This window comes from Callospermophilus lateralis, chromosome 5 (genome assembly GCF_048772815.1).
Source record: "Callospermophilus lateralis isolate mCalLat2 chromosome 5, mCalLat2.hap1, whole genome shotgun sequence".
Classification (NCBI taxonomy): domain Eukaryota; kingdom Metazoa; phylum Chordata; class Mammalia; order Rodentia; family Sciuridae; genus Callospermophilus; species Callospermophilus lateralis.
The window spans coordinates 115,037,003-115,055,548 of NC_135309.1; the positions used below are offsets into that span (position 1 = coordinate 115,037,003).

The window sequence follows — 18,546 nt, forward strand, 5'->3', positions numbered from 1 at the left end:
TTAGTGTTTTGTGACTATACATGATGGTGAGATACACTCTAGTATATTCATATATATATATACATATATCTCAGATTCATTCTGCTGTCTTTCTTTATCCCATTCCTCTTCCCTTCCCTCATTCCCCTTTGTCTAATCTACTATCTTTCTTATATTCTTTTTACCTACCCCTTATTTTGTATTAGCTTCCACATATCAGAAAAAACATTTGACCTTTGATCAAAAGTCTTTTTCTTTCCCAAACTGAAATAGTTCCTCAGTCTTTCTTTAGTTTGCTTTTGACATTTTAAGGGAGTACATTACAATATTTTATGAATGTTACTTAATTTGGGTTTTTCTGATATTTCTTCAGTATCAGATTCAGTTTATATATATTTTGCAGGGATAACACTGAAGTGATATTATTTTAAATGCATTGTATCGTGACATATATGATATTGGTTTCTCCAAATATTGGTGATGTTAATTTTGATCACTTGGTTACAATAATGTGTGACATTTTCCTTCCTTATATTTTTAATTTTCAAATTCTTATGTAATTTTTTGGAAAGTTATGTTGAGACTGTAGGAGTTGGTTTTAATCAAACTTCTACCCCCTAGTTTTGACATCCCATTGATGATTCTCCTAACTCTCATTCCTTCAGTATTGTTAGTTGTCATTCTATGTGAAGAAAAGATTTACTCTCTCTCCCTTTTTTTAAATAGAGACTCACCTTTTTAAAAATGCTGATTTGGGGATTTCCTTTTGGTGAATCTTTACTTTCTAGGATTTCTTTGGACTTTTCAGCAACTCTATCATCTCTGAAAGTACCCCATCCTATAACTCTTCAAACCTGTAATGCTGCAGAATTCTCAGTTATACAAATTCTATAAAATCTTTTAAAATGAAAATATTATTAATTAGAAAGTTTATTCATTTCTTGTGTTTGCCTCATCTTCCTCTATAATATTTTCTAAATCAGTTTGATATAGTTTCAGAAATGCTTGAGTTAGAATAAAAAATAATAAAAAATTTCCCTTTACATTCCCTAGAGGACATGGGGATAGGCCTTTAACTCCTAATAATATTTAAATTTAAGATTTTCTTTTGTAGTTAAAAGGCATCAGATATGAGAATTTAAAGAGTTCACATAAGTCAATCTGTAAGCAAAAATATGATACTAAAAAGTTGTACATTACATGACAAATTTCAACTAGTGAATGCTTTGTTCCTATTTAACAAGAATGTTATGTAGGTGAGATATTTCTCAAGAATTTGATAACTACATTTGTTGCTCAGCTTTATTTTAATAACATTTTTGAGTTTGGTATTAGAGCTTACATTTTATTTTAACTATAAAAAAGATCATATCCATTAAGCCCAGTTGTTTAGTAAAAATTGAATAATTAATAACATAAAAAATTGCTGTTTTATTATTTAAAAATTTTTACTAGTAAAATTTTTTATAATATTTAAAGTAGAAAGAATTGATAAAGGAACGCTGAAATATTATAAGCAAGAAGAAAAATAGGATGTTTGTAGTAATAATATATTGTTTCATAATATATTTATTGTATTCTTAGTATGTAGAAGACCCTTCTTAGATGTGAGTATCTGCATGAACTAGATGGGTGAATTACCCATTTTTTGGAACATTTGGAGGTAGGAATGGATAAGCAAACAAACAAACCAGATAATTTCATAGTCAATGAGCTACTAAAGTTAGAGAAACTTCCGGTTCCACCATTTTGTACTTGTTCAGTATAAAGAAGAAAACAAGAAAGATCTTTCTTTCCTTTAGTTTTGGTTAGTGAAGGCAATTTCTAGGAATGGTTTAGTGGTACATATTTTTTCCTTCACCCATCTCCAATCTATGCCAGCTGGCCTGCAAATCTATGCCAAATAAGCCTACAACCTAAGTGAAACAGGGTCAGTGCTATGAAAACAAAATGTTTTAGGGTAGGAAGGAGATGAAGGAGGGAGTGAAATGAAGCATATTGCCATTCCCAAATCTTGAACCGAAATTCCAGAATTGCCACCTTAATTGGCACCTTGTAGTTTTGTTTATTTAATAATTTATTTCTGTTGAATTCCTATGACTAATAAGTGATAATAAAATGTTTTCAAATATGTTTATGCTCTGAATAGAAAAATGTATTAAGTGAAGGAAAGTAGTTAACATGAAGGTTAATTAACTGGATTCCAAAGTACATACTGTACTTGCAGCACGTCTGAGGAACAAGATGACCTCATCAGCAAACACAAGTATTTAAAAATGTTATAACAGATATTTCTTGTATGGGAAATGGATACACCTATAGTCTTGTAATGCTGTTCATTAAAATATGTAAGTATGATATGAGAATCATTCTTAAACATTGGTGAGGACTTTAATGAAATATTTTATTTCATGTTGAAAATTGGCTTGAGGTAAACAACAAAATCAATAAAGCCTGGAGAAATAGGTTTTATGGTGAGAGGCTAATCCAGCTAGGCTTATTTCCCTTTGGAGAAAAAACTATTTATGAATAGTATTAAAATTGCCAACTTTTTTTTTTTGGTAGTTCTGGGGACTGTGCCCATGTGGTAGGCAGGAGAGGGGATGGGGATATACCACTGGGCTATATCCTCTACCCAAGGTATGTTTTTTGAATATTGAGTAAATATCCTTTTTTTTTTTTTTTGTGGTAGCAGGGAGTGAATCCAGAGTGCTTGACAGCTAAGCCACATCCTCAGCCCTTTTTAAAATATTTTATTTAGAGATAATGTCTTGCTGAGTTCCTTAGGGACTCACTAAGTTGCTGAAGATGACTTTCAACTCTGGATTCTCCTGCCTCAGCCTCCAGAGCTCTTGGATTATAGGCATATATTGAGTAAATATTCTTTCCCTTTAATAACATCACTCTACCAAAGGGGTAATGTTTAAATTATAGTAAGGAAATCTTAACTTGAATATTGAAAATATTTTCTTGATTGGGAAGTTTGGAATACATTGCTAATAAAGATAGTACTGTTTCCATTTGGAAAAAAATTTTAGATAAAGGGAATATAGCTCTTTCTCAAGGGATTTGAATGAAGGCCTGGGTTGAAATGGGGCCATTTACACATCTCAAGATTTCTTCCAACTATAGAATTTCATCCTAAGGTAAAATGAGGTTCCTCTGGAAGTAATGTCACAAATTATACTTTAAAACATTCCAAAAAGATGAAAATATAGAAAAAATATGATACCCCTATAAATTTAGCAAGTATAAAGTTTTTTTTACTATCTTTATTTTGAATTTTTGAAAAAAAGATTATTCATAAAGCTGAAGGCTTACTTGGGATAACCACTATCCTGAAATTTTTATTCATCCTTGACATCTATGATTTTATTCTTTTGCTTTATTAGCATACATACCCAAATTTTATAGATAAAACAAAACAGAAAATCTTTTTATTTTGTATTTTATGGGCTGGGTCTGTAGCTCATTGGCAGAGCACTTGCTTGGCATATATAAGGCACTGCGTTCGATCCTTAGCACTGCATAAAAATAAAAAAGTAAAATAAAGGCATGCTATCCATCTATAAATACAAAAAAATTTTGAAAAAATTAATCTTGTGTTTTAATTATAGTCTATAAAACTGTAGTTATCCTTTTATAATTTTTAAAATTATATTTCTTTTTTTAGGTTTGTATGCTTGGCACATATAGGTCTATTTAACTCCTTTTACCTTCTGTATAATATAAATATACAAACCTTTAATGATGAGCATTTAGATTATATTCATTTTCCCCATTATTATAAACAATGCTGAAATCATTATCTTTGTATCTATCTCTTTAAGAATACATGAGCAATTTTCCTAGGGCAAGTACTTAGAAGTAGAATTGCCAAATCATAAGGGCTGAACATTGTTAATTCAATATTAAGAACTGCCTAAGTGCTTTGCAATGTAGCTTTACTAATTCACACACTCTAATATAGAAGAGTTTCAGTTTATCCCAATGTACTTTATAATACTTAATACCTTGTTAAGTAGTCAACAAATGTTACTAATTAGTCTGTGTTGTTATTTGACCCTAGTTGATGTTGTTTTATTATTTAAAAATGTTTACTAGTAAACAATAAGATTTAGAGAAGTAATTTGTGCATTTTTCTGTTATGAACTTAGTTTGTCATTTGCTTCTAGCTTTAGTTAATGGCTTATTGTAATGTCCTATTTCCTTCCACGTCATCAATGAATAAAGAATAAAATCAAAGATAGGTCCAATTCTCTTATTTTTCTATCACAATTTCATCCAGGTACAGTTTGCATACCATACAGTTCATCCATTTAACATGTACTATTCAATAGTTTTCAGTATATTCAGAGAGTTGTGCAACCGTCATCACTATGAATTATATAGCATTTTAATTACCCCAAAATGAAACACTGTACCCACTTACAGTTGCCCTCCATTCCTCTATTTAGGAAATCAACAACAGTCTATCTGCTGAGATTTGCCTATTATGAACATATATAAACTGAATCATAAAATATTGTGGTCTTTTGTGACTAGCTTCTTTTAACTTGAAATGTCTTCATAGTTCATCCATTTTACAGCATGCATCAATACTTCATTACTTTTATGGCCAAATGACATTAGAATTTATGGGTCTACCACATTTGATGAACGTATGGTGCTTCCATTTTTTGGATATTTTGAAAAATACGACTGTGAACATTGATGTGTAAGTTATTGGGTGGATATGATGTATTTTCATTCCTCTTGAGTATATACCTAGGAGTGGAATTAGTGGGTCACATAGTAACTAATGAAAAATTGCTCAATGTATGTAAATATCATTGACCTGCCAATCAAAACCATAATTAGAGCCAGGAGTGTTGGTATATTCAGTGCCTGTAATCCCAGTGGCTCAGGAGACTGATTCAGGAGGATCCCAAGTTCAAAATCAACTTTGGCAACTTAGTGAGGCCCTAAACAACTTTGTGAGACCCTATCACAAAATAAAAAAAAAAAAAAGGTTGGGGGTGTGGCTCAGTGTTAAGCCATCTTGGGTTCAATCCCCAGTGCCAAAGAAGGAAGGAAGAAGGAAAGAAGGAAGGAAATGAAAAACTAGAGGCTGAGTAATTTTAGAGTGGAAAGTATTAGTAAGAAGTTATAGGAGATGAGGTTGGGTAGGTAGAAATTCTTTTATTGATTCACTAATTTTTTTCATCCTACATTTATTGAAAACATAGTATTGCCTATTGCTGTGAGGTTTTTTGAAGAAACATGAAATGTGATAGGGGAAAAAAGGGAAGAATGATATACAATTCTGGTATAGAGAAGTTGTAGGGGCCAGAGAATGATATGATGTAAAGTAAAATGAGCCAACAAAGTTACAAAACAAATCTTAAAACATTATTTTCTGGCCAGGCGCAGTGACACTTGTAATCCCCACAGTTTGGAGGCTGATGTAGGAGTATCTCAAATTCGAGGCCAGCCTCAGCAACTTAGCAAGTTCCTCAGAGACTTTGCAAGACTGTCTCAAAATAAAAAATTAAGAATAAAAGGGCTTGGATATAGTTCAGTGGTCAGACTTCCCTAGGATCAGTCCCTAACATAAAAAGACAAACAACAACAATAAAACAAACAACCAAAACCATATTTTTTCCTTTATGTGAAAAAGATTCAACAAAACCAATAAAAAAAGAAATTTAACTTTTAATTATTTTGCATAATGGAGACATTGCAGAAATTTTAACAGAAAAGTGACATGATCAGATTGAAAAAAATGTTTCTGATGGGTGTGGAGGATAGATTGTGTTTGTGTTATTTGGTGCTGATGTATGCAAAACAGTGAAAAATGGGTGGAAAAAATTCAATGCCTCTTTTTTCTCTATTTTAGGCAGGCTTTTTAGAACCATTTGAATTAACACTTCTCTTCCCCCTCTGCATTATATCAAGGAACTGAATGTCAGGCAGTAATCTTGAGTTTTGATGTTGGGAGATGGGGACCTTTTAATGAGTGAAGTGGAAGAGTACAGGGAGAGAGAGAGGGGGGGGAGGGAGGGAGAGAGAGGAAGGAGATTTGGGGAATAAAGAGAGTGAAAACTTTATTTAGAGACTGAATAACTAGAAATTCTTTCAATTTTTGATTAAAAATTTACACTGGATTATTTGGAGACAATATCTATTAAATTAGCTATATATTTCCTTTCCAACTCCAATAAAAATTTATCAAAAGCTATCATTCTTACAAGTGGAATTCTTTCTCATTTTATAAATTCTCAGCACCTTAGTCAACATTTAACAAATATTGATAAAAATAATTCTAAGAGGTATTTCAGGACTAAGAAAAAATAATGTGTGAATATTTTACCACTTCTCTCATAATCTTTTCTCTACTGACATTTGCTATTAGTGATCTCATTCATTATCATGGTTTTAAGAACTAAAACATATAATTTTAAGAATCATCTGTATCCAAATATGTATTTAAAGTCATGATCCCTTCCTTGAATTCTCTATTTACTCTTTCTATAACTTTCTCATTTCGGATTCTCCCTATATGGCAATTGCAATGTTTGCCTGTTATACAAAAGCAAAACTAGGAAATGGATTTTGGGAAATTAATATATACTAGGCTCAGCTCTCATAGAGGAGCTCAATGATTTCCTGTTTCCTTGCTTTGTTTTGATATTTTTTATTTTTTTGTTCACCTTCCATGTCATTGGTCTCATCTTATGATTAGTTTACATATGTCATGTGTCAAATTAATAAAATTTACATACTTAAAAACACAAGAGTGTCTTTCTCTCTACTGTCTGATGGCCATGTCCTGAGCTGATTTCCTCCCCCATACCTTTCTACCTTGATGTTCTGCCTCATCTCAGGCCCAGAGCAATGGAGTCAGCCACCTAGGACTGAGACCTCTAAGACCAGGAGCCCCAAATAAACTTTTCTTCCTCTAAAACAAAACAAAACAAAACGGAAGAAGATGAATTGTTTTTTTTTTTAAGAATTTTTTATAACTTTATGTTATGTTATTTATTTATTTTTATGTGGTACTGAAGTTCAAACCCAGTGCCTCACACATGCTAGGCAAGTGTTGTACCACTGAGCCACAACCCCAGCCCTGAATTGTGGTTTTTACAAAGGTATATGAAAAGAAGCATTTTAGGGATCCTGCCTAATCAACCTGTTACTCTGGAGTACTCAATACAATTTTTCAAATAGTTTGGAAGACCTGAAAGAAATACTTAAATTGGAACAATAACTTTTCCAAAGTTTCTTAAAAATAATAAACAAGTGTTTCTCTTTTTTGTTGATGATAAGGGATACTGAGAAGGCTTAAGTTGGGTGGGAGATTTACATAATGTTTGCAGGACTGCAATGACAAAACTGGAAAAGAAATAGTGAAAAGTGTAAAAGTAAGTTTGAGGTTTATTTAAATAGCTATTTCTTTCACAAATATATTAAAGTTGCATTTATATACTGAGTTTGTTGAAACTCAACAAACATTTATTGAATTATTTTTTATTTTTTGAAATTCTTTAAAAAATTTTATATCTTCTTTTTATTAATTATTCTTATCTTTTATTCTTATTAGTTATACATGACAGAATGCTTTTTGATATATCATACCTAAATGGAGTATAACTTCTCATTCTTTTGGTTGTATATGATGTAGAGTTATACTGGTTGTGTAACCATATATGCACATAAGGTGATAATCTCCGATTCATACTACTATTATTCCTGTCCCCATATCCTTTCCTCTCCCTGCACTCCCTCTGTATAATCCAAACTGCCTCTAGTCTCCCCCTCTCTTATTGTGAATTAGCATCTGCATATCAGAGAAAACATTTGGTCTTTGGTTTTTGGGAATTGGCTTATTTCACTTAGCATGATATTCTCCAGTTCCATCAATTTCCTGGCAAATGCCATCATTTTATTCTCCTTTAAGTCTGAGTAATATTCCATTGTGTATACATGCCACAGTTTCTTTATCTATTCATCTGTTGAGGGGCACCTAGTTTGGTTTCATAGTTTAGCTATTGTGAATTGAGCTGCTATAAACCTTGATGTGCTTTGTCACTGTAGTGTGCTGATTTTAAATCCTTTGGGATGAGGCACCAAATATAGTATGAGTAACTATATTTATGTGGGTTTGTCTCTATGTCTTCTATTCAGTACCATTGGTCTTCATGTCTGTTTTGGTGTCAATACCATGCCATGTTTGTTTTTATGGCTCTGGAGTATAATTTAAGGTCTGGTATTATGATGCCTCCTGCTTCACTCCTCTTGCTAAGGATTGCTTTGGCTATTCTTGTCTCTTACTTTTACAAATGAATGTCATGATTTCTTTTTCTATTTCTGTGAAGAATATCATTGGAATTTTAATAGGAATTGCATTCAATCTGTATAACACTTTTGGTTGTATGGACATTTTGATAATATTAATTTTGCCTATCCAAGAGCAGGGAAGATCCTTCCATCTTCTAAAGTCTTCTTCGAGTTCTTTAGTGTTCTGTATTTTTTATTGTTGAGTTCTTTCACCTCTTCAGTTAGATTGATTCCCAAGTATTTTTTTTGAAGCTATTGTGAATGGGGTAGTTTTCCTAATTTCTCTTTCAGTTGATTCATCACTGATGTATAGGAATGAATTTGATTTATGGGTGTTAATTTTATATTCTGCCACTTTTCTGAATTCATTTATTAGTTCTAGGAGTTTTCTGGTGGAATTTTTTGGATCTTCTAAATATACAATCATGTCATCAGCAAATAATGATTCTTCTTTTCCTACTTGTATCCCTTTAATTTCTTTCTTCTAATTGTTCTTGCTAGAGTTTCAAGGATGATGTTGAATAAAAGTAGTGAAAGAGGACATCTTTGTCCTGTTCCAGTTCTTAGAGGGAATGCATTCAATTTTTCTCCATTTAAAATGATATTTGCTTCGGGTTTAGCATATATATCTTTTATAATGTTGAGGTATATTCCTACTATCCCTAGTTTTTCTAGTGTTTTGAACATGAATTTTGTCAAATGACTTTTCTACATCTATTGAGATAATCACGTGATTCTTGTCTTTAATCTATTGAAGTGATGAATTACATTTATTGATTTCTGTATGTTTAAACAACCTTGTATCCCTGGGATTAACCCTGCTAGTGTGCACTACCTTTTTAATATGTTTTTGTATGCGACTTGCCAGAATTATATTGAGAATTTTTTGCATCTATGTTCATCAGGGATATTGGTCTGAAGTTTTCTTTCCTAGATGTGTCTGTGCTTTTGGTATCAGGTAGATTTTATTTTCATAGAATGAGTTTGGAAGGATTCCTTCCTTTTCTATTTCATGGAGTAATTTGAGGAATATTGGTGTTAATTCTTTGAAGGTCTTGTAGAACTCGGCTGAAAATTCACCTGGTCCTGGGCTTTTCTTATTTGGATATTTTTGATGGTGTTTTCTAATTCATTGCTTAAAATTGACCTGTTTAAATAGTGTATGTCCTCCTGATTCAGTTTGAATAAGTTATATGTGTCTAGAAATTTGGTGATGTCTTCAAGATTTTCTATTTTATTGGCATATAAATTTTCAAAATAGTTTCAGATTATCTTCTGTATTTCAGTAGTGTCCATTGTGATATTTCTTTTCTCATGATGGTTTTAGTAATTTGAGTTTTCTTTCTCTTTCTCTCTATTAGCATGGCTAAGGGTTTATCAATTTGATTTATTTTTTCAGAGAACCAACTGTTTTGTTTTTTGAATTGCATTTTTTGTTTGAATTTCATTGATTTCAATTATTTTCTGTCTTCTACTTCTTTTGATGTTGATTTGTTCTTCTTTTTCTAGGGCTTTGAGGTGACTTTCTCTAAATTATTGATTGTATTAATTAGTTCTGTATTTTCTTTGTTTAGTTTTTGTTTGGAGGATCTATTCAGTAGTAAGAGAGGTTTGGTAAAGTCACCCACTATTATTGCATTGTGATTTATTTGATTCTTGAAATTGAGAAGGGTTTGTTTGATATATTTATATGCTCCATTGTTTGGTGCATAAATATTTAAAATTTGTTACATCTTGTTGATATATAATTCTCTTAAGCAATCCGAAGTGTCTTTCTTTGTTCCTTCTTATTAGCTTTGCCTTGAGATCCACTTCATCTGGTAAGAGGATTAAAAACAACTGCTTGTTTACTCAATCCATGTGAGTGATATGTTTTTTTCCCATCCTTTCCCTCAGTTTTTGGATGTCTTTACCTGTGAGGTGAGTCTCTTATGTTTTTTAGTTTAATCTGCCAGTCTGTGTCTTTTGATTGATGAATTTAGTCCATTCATGTTCAAGGTTATTATTGAGGTATGATTTGTATTCCTGGTCATTTTGGTTTATTTCTAGTTTTTAATTTGAATTAGTTTCTCCTTTGATTGACCATTCCTTTAATGTAGTTCCCTCCTTTGCTGGTTTTCACTTTTTCTTTTTTCATTTCATCTTCATGAAATATCTTATTGAGTATGTTTTGTAGTGCATGCTTTCTAATTGTGAATTCTCTTAACTTTTGTTTATCATGGAAAGTTTTTATTTCATCATCAATTCTGAAGCTCAATTGTGCTGGATATAGGATTTTTGGTTGACATCCATTTTCTCTTGGAGCTTGGTATATGTTATTCTAGGATCTCCTATCTTTGAGGGTCTGAGTTGAGAAGCCAGCTGAGATCTGTATTGGTTTCCTCCATATAATATCTGGAATTTTTCTGTCGCAGCCTTTAAATGCTATCCCTATTCTGTATGCTAGGCATTTTCATTATAATGTGCCTTGTTATAATTTTGTACATATTGATTCCTGTAACCCTCTTGTATTTGATTTGCCATTTCATTCTTTAGCTTGGGGAATTTTCTGATATTATTTTATTGAAAAGATTGTGCATTTCTACCGGGTATGGTGGCTCATGCCTGTAATCCTAGTGGCTCAAGAGGCAGAGGCAGGAGGATCACGAATTCAAAGCCAGCCTCAGCAATTTAGCAAGGTGCTACACAACTCAGTGAGACCCTGTATCTAAATAAAATACAAAATAGGGCTGGGGATGTGGCTCAGTGATCAAATGCCCTAAGTTCAATCCCTAATACCAAATATATATATATATATATATATATATATATATATATATATATATATATATATATATTTGGCTTCATTTCCCTAATGTCTGACATCAATAGGAGCTTAGTAAATGTATGTTGAATAAAATCAAACTAGCCCCCAATAAAATGTGTCTTCTTGCAGTGTGGTATCCTACATCAATGTCCTCAGACTATGACTCTCACGTAAGCTATGAATCCTGGATGGCATATTGAGTCAGTAGTCAGGAGGAGGACCTTTTTCTTCAATAAGTTGATTTTTTCTTAGAGAAGCAAAATGTTTGGGGGGATTTTCTATGAAACCATTCCAGAAAATAATCCAACAGTGTCTTGCCCAGTTTTAAATATTATAAAAACAAGATGGGAGAAGGAAGGCGAGGTTTTTAAGAAGGCACACTAAAATTTTTTTCAACCTTGGTCTTCTGCTTTGCCTTCTGTTGCATAAAGTGTCTTTGGAACTGAGCCTCTTTAATTTCATTTCTTCAAAGAATAAAACTGGGAATCCTGGGGTATGTGGGAGGGCTATTGTCTAGGCTTGCAGACTTTGAACCAATCCTTCTTTTCAGCTTTGTATTTCAGTCCTTCAAAAAGGTGATTAATTATTGATTTTTCCATTTCCTTTTAGCAAAGATAATTTTACTAAATTATCTAAATTAACTTTGCCTTAAAATAAGGTTGATAGTAATATGCTGAAATTATCAGCCATTATAAAGATAATTGAAGTTATGTGCTGACAGTGGTGAAGTTATTGGAGTAGAAAAATTTTTATTAAATTTAAGATAAATTAGTAAATATAATTGTATTGACTTCATGGAATACACTTTGGTAATAACCTTTGTTGAGTAATGGTTTTTTAGAATATCTACTTTCTTAAAGTACTACCTATATAATCAGAAACAATTGATGTACATAATATGTAGTAGTTTATAATTTTGTTTATGAACTCATGATTATTCAAATAGAATTATTGTGCATATTTTTTACATTAAATGTATTACTAAGTTTGCATTTTTTGAGTTTTCATAACAGTAGTCCAATTAATGATTTAATTTTAGTTTTGTCCTGTTACTTTCATTTATCCTGATTAATCACTTGATATTATGATGATAAATAATATGTATATAGCAAAGGGGAGAAAAGATTTCTCTTCTTGACCATCAAAAGGTTCACAGCTATCACAAAAGACAGATGAACAAGAAAAAGGCACACAAAGTCATTTAAGTTTTATATGACACGGGAACCTTCACAATAAAGACTCAAAGAAACAGAAAACTTGATATTTTTATGCCAAGTCTGATGCAGAGGTGGATAATTGTGGAGAGATATGATTGCACAAAACAGTTATGATCTGTTGGTACTAAATTGTGGGTAGCTCAGCAAGGCTGTTTGTTCAGATTCTTTTTTGTTTCTCCATCTTCAGAGATAAAGACATTCTTTTCCTCTGGGCATGGAGAGGACTGCTCTGGAATGATGGTCTTAAGGTCTATTTTTAGGGGCAAGGTTAGTTAGGGTTTATGGCCTGCTTCAGGAGAGAAGGACAAGGGGAATTCTTTCTAATTTCTATGGCCTGTTTCAGGGGAGAGGAAAGTAGGAGAAGGTCAGAGAGATCATCCTTTTGCTCTTTTCTAAATTTCCTTCAATTTAAAATATTCAGTGTGCCTAAACATTATTTTTTTGGGATAGTATATACTGACTCTCATTAATAATAAACTTATTTTAAATCTCAGGGGTTTTGTTTGTTTGTTTTTGCTTTCTTTTTTCTCACTGATCCTATTCCTCCCAAAGGCAATTCCTCATTTCCTCAAGTTAACTGTTTCTTCAGTTATCTTTCCTCTGATCCATAGTTGAGTTAGGAAGAAAAGTTTGATTTCCTAATTTTACACAAGGATTTCTTAATATAGAGCAGACATGTCTTTTGGATTTCACCCAGGTAAACTCTCCTCTCTGAGAAGTCAATAGGTTTGCCATCTTCCAAGGTACTTTCCTGGATCCCCAGGAAAATTCAAATATGTAAGAAAAAAAGTTTAAATGATTTGCAGATAGAAAGAAAAAGGAAGCATATTATCTGCCCAACTTGTGTGTAGAATATAAATTGAGTTCTCTAATTTTAGTACTTAGCAGGTAGATAAGTACTCCTTGAGTTCCTTTGGCATGTAGGTATTTTTACTTTTTAATAGTGTTGTAAAAAATAATGATTATATTTATGACTCTGTTGATTAAATGAAAATGACTAAAAATAGCAACACTTCTTAGTATGTGCTTAGTGAACCTTTCTAGTGGGAACAGAGGCAGGAATTGAATCTACTTAAGTAATGATTTTTACTTTTGGAAGTGAGCCTGTTGGTATTACTTCACCCCCACATATGATTTCTTAAAACAAGGGGATATAAATTTCTTTTTTTTAAACCAAATGAACAAAAAGTCAAGATTTTATTTTAATATTGGCTGGAAACACATTACAGTCAAAAAAGGCAGTGACATTAAAAAGATCCTCTGTGTTTTTTAATCTCCAAATACATTTCTTCCAGGAGTTGACCTGGTATGACCTCAAGAGTCCACTCTAACTCCTTTCCTATAATCTACCTTTTCTTTGCTGTAATCTTGCATGAGCCATGAAGAGTTTGCCTATTTTGGGCAGTGAGTTCTTAGATGTTCTGGTTGTAAGTGTTAATTTGGTCTGCAGTGAGAATCAAATCCATCATGGAAGGGGCCTGGATGGCTTGAAGAGTTTGCACAGGACTTTGGGGGAGCTGGGTTCTCCTGTCTCTGGTGCTACATATTCTCCAGCTGGTGACCTTGGTGATATTGATGTTTCTGTTGCTACTGTTTGCTAGCATTCCTTGTGTGCATATTATATTTAACTATGTCTTGACTTATTTCATTTCCTTTGTCCTTTAGCAATTGTAATTCTTCCCCAAATGTTTGCTGCTAGCAAGGCTGAGCAATTCATATTTATCTGCTACAACAAACTTCTCAAGCTCCCAAATTAGGACACTGATCAGATATAAATTTTTAGTTAAAATTGGCACTTCTTCAAACATGTGCTCAAAGGATGCTATCTTCCTTTTTTAAAATATTTCATGGGGAAAATTCTTCATTGCCAAAACTTCCATCAGTTTAGGAGTCAGTTTGCCTTTAGTGAGAGAGAGACCCTTTGGCAGTTTTTGTGGTATTATAAAGGAGAACAACAGCTTCTTCTACAGCATGTTGGTGACTCAATTTGAGAATCTAGAAGCACCCAGGTGATGAAGGAGCCATGGTATGTGTGCTGGCATTAGTCCACAGAGAGATAATCAGTGTTTACATGGCAAAGGCTTGCATCATTTTCATCTGATATTGGTCTTCATCAATGTCAGCATCATTCTCTATATTGAGGGCAAGGAAAGCAGTTGGCAATTTCAGGCTGATCTATTCCCAGGCACAGAAGAACTCCTTGAACAACTTCTGTTATCTTTCTTATTGACAGTGTTTAATTATCTTTTTGGGGGGTTGGAGGATACCAGGGATTGAACTCAGGGGCACTCAACCACTGAGCCACATCCCCATCCCTTTTTTGTATTTGATTTAGAGACAGGGTCTCACTGAGTTGCTTAGCACCTTGCTTTTGCTAATGCTGGTACTGAACTCATGATCCCCCTGCCTCAGCCTCCTGAGTCACTGGGATTACAGGTGTGCACCACCACATCTGGCATGTTTGATTATCTTTAATACTACCAAGCCACCTATCTGCACTCACTTCACAGCCAAATGTCCAAGGCCACCTTTACCTTGGCCTTACTCTACCACACCAATGGTGGAAGTAGAAGAGATTGTGATAGAGCTGGGGCTTTCTTTGTGGGACACCATCTTTCCAGACAGAAAAAAATATTTTTTTCTTTGCTGAATTATTTGTGATTATAATTTTTTAGATGCTTTTTAAAAAATTTACCTTCAAAATTTAAATTTTTAACAAAAATTTACCTCTTTGTGTGCCCCCACACATATAATTTTAAATAAAAGGGGAGAATGTTCAATTGTTGTTTTGAGTCATACTGACATTTTAATCCATACCTGCAGTTAGCTGAATTTGGTTATTTTGTCTTCTCAACCAAATATATTTTTGTACTTTCTGTAAGCTCTCCTTTTACCACTGTTGTTCCTGTGCTTTTTGTGAGCTTGTTATGTTTGCTATTGTTGTAATCAGTTCTAGTTTCTGGGATTGCTGCAGTTATAGAGGAAACCATAATAGTTGTCTGATGGAATGGCTTAGTGAATCCTACACCATATATAAAATTGATTCAGTCCCCGGATAAAGAGAGTGATTGGTTCAACTTCTTAGATTGACACGAAGTGAAGTGATTGGTTCAGCTTCTTAGATTGACAGGAAGTGAAGTGATAAGATAAAAATAAAATGGGTAATGTATTCAATTATGTTGCTATCCAGTATAGCTATATAACCATGACAAGTTGCTAATGTTTTGAAGTAGCCTTTTCATGTGCTATGGTTATCTTAAATATGCTGACCTCCCTTTGAAGATAATTACAGAATATATAATTCCAGGATTGACAAGAGTTAAAATTTGGCAACTGTAGTGGAAGTAATTTATTATTTTATATTGCTAACAATGATAAGATTTTATTTTGGGGTTCAAGTTTTCCTGTGAACAATTAAAAATTATCCTATTTAGGCTAAAATTTTCTTGAAGACAAGGACCATGCTTTATCCAGAAAAGCCTGGTACTTCTGAAAGTAAATGTTTGAATGAATGTAGGAACTATGAGTATGTATGAATACATGTATGATGGATGAATGACCCTATGCAGATTATATCTGTATTTTGAATGAATGACTAGGAATGTGTGTTTTGACTAATTATAATATTAGAGTCATTCAAATAGCTTGCATGACCATGTTTAAACAGTGACTGATAATTAAAATTTTTCTTAGTACCAATAGAAAGAAGCTATTAAATTTCTGGATCTTTAAGCAAATGGGGGGAGGGTTTCAATATAGAAATAAAATTAATGTGAAATATAAATGTGTACTAATTAAGTATAACAGATAACTAATTACAATTAAATAGTCCATAATTGAATTATATGGCAGGTACATATTTTAGTAGGCACATCTGTGTTATGTGAGTCATTATTCTTTTACTTATTTTCTTTTACATTATTCTATAAGTCAAAACTTTTAACTGATCTTTACCTCTAGATAGCATTCATGTTGTGGAAATGCTCTTTAATGGTATATTCTGAGACTAGTAAAATAGTATTTGTGAGTAGGCTCCCTTTATTTTGAATTTGGCCTGTAACTTGCTTTGAACAATGGAATATTGAGGAAAATTCACATAGGCAGAAGTTTGAACACTGTGGCCTTTGAAAGGCATATGAGTGAAGTACTTCACATAATGACTTCTGCAGCCTCAGTACCCTAATGGGAAGGCACATGGAGCAGGACTGTAGCCTAGAGCACAGCCACAGTCAACCAGTACTTTCCATGTATTATTTCAAGTCCCTTAGACTTTGGAGTTTGGTACTCATATATACAAAAAGTTTTAAAATAGAAAAGTGGCAATAAAGATTGCTTATAAAGGAGGGGTAATCCAAAAATTACATTTTACACAAAATTAAAACTAATTTTAGGGGCTGGGGTTGTAGCTCAGAGATAGAGTGCTTACCTAGCTTGTTCGAGGCACTGGGTTTGATCCTCAGCACCAAATAAAAATAATTAAAATAAAGGCATGTGTCTAATAACAACTTAAAAATATTTTTTTTAAAAAAGGAATTTTAGGGCTAGAAGAAAGCAAAGAAAATGTTACCAAGAAAATGTGGGCATTGGGATATCTACTGTTTTTTTTTTTAGTCACATTTTTAAAAATAGTTAATTAATTAATTAATTTAAAATTTTTGATTTGTTATATATGACAACAGAATGCACTACAATTTGTATTACATACTTTTTCATATCTCTGGTTGTACACAAATTAGAGTTACATCCTTTGTGTCTTCTTACATGTATTTAGGGTAATGATGGCCATCACATTCTAACATCTTTCCTACCCCTCTTCCCCCTGCCTTCCCTTCCTCCTGTTTTTCCCCTTTGCCCTATCTATTACTAGCCTTTGTGTATCCTTCCAGAATTTATTTGTGTATATGAAAGCTAATATATTTTCTTCTGTGGGAAAATTTTAAAGTACTAATTCAATTTCAATAGTTACAGAGCTACTCTATTTCTTTTTATTTCAGTTTTAGTAAAATTGTATTTTTTCTAGGAAATTGGAAAGTTTTCAAATCTGTTGACATTAAGATTTTTGTTTTATTTTGGTACCAGGGATTAAACCCCAGGGCACTTAACCACTGAGCCACAGCCCCTGGTCCATTTTTAGTATTTTATTTAGAGACAGAGTCTTGCTGAGTTGCTCAGGACCTCACTAAGTTCCTGAGGCTGGCTTTGAATTTGTAATCTTCTTGCCTCCACTTCCTGAGCCACTGGGATTATAGATGTACATCATGGCACCTGGATTGGCATAAAGTTTTAAAAATAAGCTTTATATTCTTATCTTTTTAATCTTTAAGCCATCCATAGTTACATCTCTTTTTTAATTAATTAATTAAATTTTTTATGTGGTGCTGAGGATTGGACCCAGAGCCTCACACATGCTAGGCAAGTGCACTGAGCCACAACCCTAGCTCTACATCTCCTTTTTTATTTCTAATATTGATGATTTGTATTTTTACTGTTGAAACTTTGATCATTTTTTTTTTGGTGGTGTTTATCTTTTATGTTTTTAAGTCCATGGTTTTGACTTCGTTTATCCTGCCTATTTAAAATCTTGGTTATGTATTTTACTGATCTCTCTCCTTATCGTTTTTATTTTTCTTAGTCTCATTCTTCATTTTGCTTCCATATTTCTCACACTTTTAATTGAATGCCTAGCTCACTCACATTCTTTCCTATGCCTCTCCCCCAGTATCACCACATTTGCCACAGAACAATGTAAGTTTTGATACGTAGTATTTTGGGTATTGTTTATTTCTGATTATTTTCAATTTTAGTCATATCTTGTATCTGGAGTTATTTTAAAGTGAATTTCAAAATTGCAAACATAATGAGGGTTTTTTGTTTGTTTGTTTGTTTACCTTGTTACTAATTTTGCTTGTAGTCAGAGAAGGTGGTCTGTATGATGGTATTGACTTTTAGAAATTTGTTGAGGTTTGCTATTTAGCCTAGGGTGTCATCAATTTTGTGTGTTTGAGAATCATGTATATTCTTCCAATTTTTATATGTAGTGTGATATTTATGTTCATTAAATTGAATTTGTTAATTATATTTGTTCGACTCTATTTTTACTGAAATGTGACATGTTGATTAAAAGATGTAGTTTATAATGTATCACTGATTTGGATTTGTCAATTTACTCCTTTCTGTTGCTCTGTCAATTGTTCCTTATGAAGTTCCTTTTAACTATTTAAATAC

General features: G+C 32.7%; 1 protein-coding gene and 1 pseudogene across 1 annotated transcript in view; one reads left to right on the forward strand and one right to left on the reverse strand.

Annotated features, from left to right (window-relative positions):
- Positions 1–18,546, forward strand: part of Adamts6 (ADAM metallopeptidase with thrombospondin type 1 motif 6) — a 270,679-nt gene that overhangs the window by 29,785 nt on the left and 222,348 nt on the right. The gene's annotated exons all lie outside the window — the stretch shown is intronic.
- Positions 13,661–15,311, reverse strand: LOC143400025 (eukaryotic translation initiation factor 3 subunit H-like; annotated as a pseudogene).